The following is a 2,422-nucleotide window of genomic DNA, read 5'->3' on the forward strand; positions in this document are numbered from 1 at the left end:
GTCCTGCTGGCAAGCTCAGTCGGCGAAGCCGCAGCTTTCCAGGTCCTCCCCCATCTGGCTGTGGAGAACACCAGCGTGGTGGGTCGTCGTTGCCCTTCTGCAGGGCTCGAGAAGGCACTGGTCTGCCAGGAGTGGAAGGCACTCTATTTGCCATGCGGTTGGACAGATGACTCAGAGGCTGAATTTCCCTCCTAGTACATTTTACTTACAGTATTAGTAATGCTTTCTGGGGAAGTCCCAGATGTCAGGATTTGAAAATCCTGAAGCAGCTGCTAATTGTGTCTTGGTTTTGTTTTAAGCAAACATGTTAATGAAGGTTTCTTTTTAGCGTCTTCATGAGAACCAAATTCAGGAACTGAGGAAAGCTGGTGGTTCTCAAAAGAGAGGAGGAGTACATTTGGTCTTTGTCACCTTGTGGGTCAAAGAGCTCTCTCCCCCAAAGACCTGAGAACCGATGAGTCTAATATGCAAAGTAAGTGTATGCGTGTGCGTGTGTGCGCTTGTGTGTGTGTTTTAAAGGGGTTGGTTTTCTTGCTAGTTTAGACAACATTTCTACAACACGAAAATGAGCATCCAAAAACTACAGCCTTGTTGGTATTGTTTTGTTTGTTTTTTTAAATCATACAAAGGGGCTTCAAATAGTTCATGGAAAAAGTCCATTATATTTTAATTGCATTTTTTTTGATGAACTTTTTGAAGCCACCTCACATAGTCACAATACCCAGACAAAATCCTGACTTTGGCTTAGTTTTGTTTTGCAGTGGGGATAAGTAAGACTGGTAGTCAGGGAGGTAGGAGGTCTGTTTCTGGTTGGTTGGTTGTTGTTGTTAGTTTCAGGTTAACTTAAAGAAAAGCATTATGCCGCTGAAATTTCCCACTCACTGCTCACTTTTGGATATGTTTCCATAGAACCCAGGGCTCGGGGAAGGAAATACCCAGGCCTGCATTTTACTTGTATCCTCGAGCAACACCCATGGACACAGCAGTTGAGAAATCAAACAACATACTACATCCAGCAAATGTACTGCCCCCCAGACCCCAAACCAAACAAACAAAACCCCCCACCTTTTCAGAGTATTAAAGAACAAGGATGTCATTTTGAGAACTAAGGTGTACTTCACCCAAGCCATGGTATTTTCAATTGCCCCACAGGCACATGTGAAAATGGCGTGGAGGCCACATCCGACCTCCTCTGGCTAATGAAAACGAGAATCTATCTCCACATTGGCCCAAAGGCAGACTGTCACAAGGCAGCAGTCAGGAATATCAACCTCCACCTTCTGTCTTTATAGATTGCGATACCAACCATTCATCCCATTTGTCGGGTTTGATAATCTATTACAATGACCACGCAGAATTCATAGACTACACTCATAAAGATGGGGATTTATTAGGGAAGTTGCAGGTAACCCTGATGGTGTAGTGGGATACGAATTGGGTTGATAACCCCAAGGTCAGCGGTTTGAAATCACCAGCTGCTCCACTAGACAGAGGTTTCTACAGCCTCGGAAATCCACGAGGGCAGTTCTAGCCTGTCCTATGGGGTCGCTGTGAGTCAGAATTGATGCAGTGGCTGTGAGATTAGGGAAGTTAACAGGTCACCACAAGCCAGGATCAGAAAACATTAAGATAGTCTTTGGTCCACAGCAGTGCCTCTCCTCAGCCAGTAGCTAAGTCTCGCTCTCTGACCCTCAGCCATATGGTTCTTTGGCTTCTGGTCTCTATGGGCCAGGAAGCCAACTCACTGCTCTGCCTCACAGTCTCAGCAGCGCTCCCCTGTGCTGTCTCATGATCTTGCCTCAGCCTCTGGTCTTGGTGTGGCATGACCTCTACTGCCTCCACCCCTCAAGCAAGGAGGGATCTTAAATGTGCTTTGCTAGTGACTCTTCTTCCGTGCTGGTCCTGGGAACTCTCCCTCTTCTTGCTTTCATAGCCAAGGCAATGGCAACTGAACTGATCAGTCCCCTCCATTAGTGTGTCACCTAGTCCATTGGCATAGTTCCACCAGTCATTTGGTGGGAGTTACAGAGCTTGGGTAGAAAGAAGAGTCACTTCGCCACACCTGTGAAAACTAGACAATAAATACAGAAGACCAACCGATGAAGCATTGATAAGAATGCGGGTAGTTAAATGATGATCTTGGCACAGAATATTAAAATCCCAGTGGACTGCCAGAAGAACACACAAATCTGTCTTGGAAGAAGTCTGGCCAGAATGGTTCTCAAAAGCAATGATAGCCAGACTCGGACTCACGTCCTCTGCACAGGTGAGCCCAATCTCTGGAGAAGGGCATCATGCTTGGAAAAGCAGGTCAACGAAATAGAAGGCCCTCCGAGATGGATTGATACATTGGCTACTGCAATGGGCTCAAAGACAGGGACAGCTGTGAGGATGGTGAGGGAGGAGGCAGTATTCATTTGGT

Source organism: Echinops telfairi, unplaced genomic scaffold, assembly GCF_000313985.2.
Source record: "Echinops telfairi isolate 266 unplaced genomic scaffold, ASM31398v2 ScPeMD7_7420;HRSCAF=8458, whole genome shotgun sequence".
Classification (NCBI taxonomy): domain Eukaryota; kingdom Metazoa; phylum Chordata; class Mammalia; order Afrosoricida; family Tenrecidae; genus Echinops; species Echinops telfairi.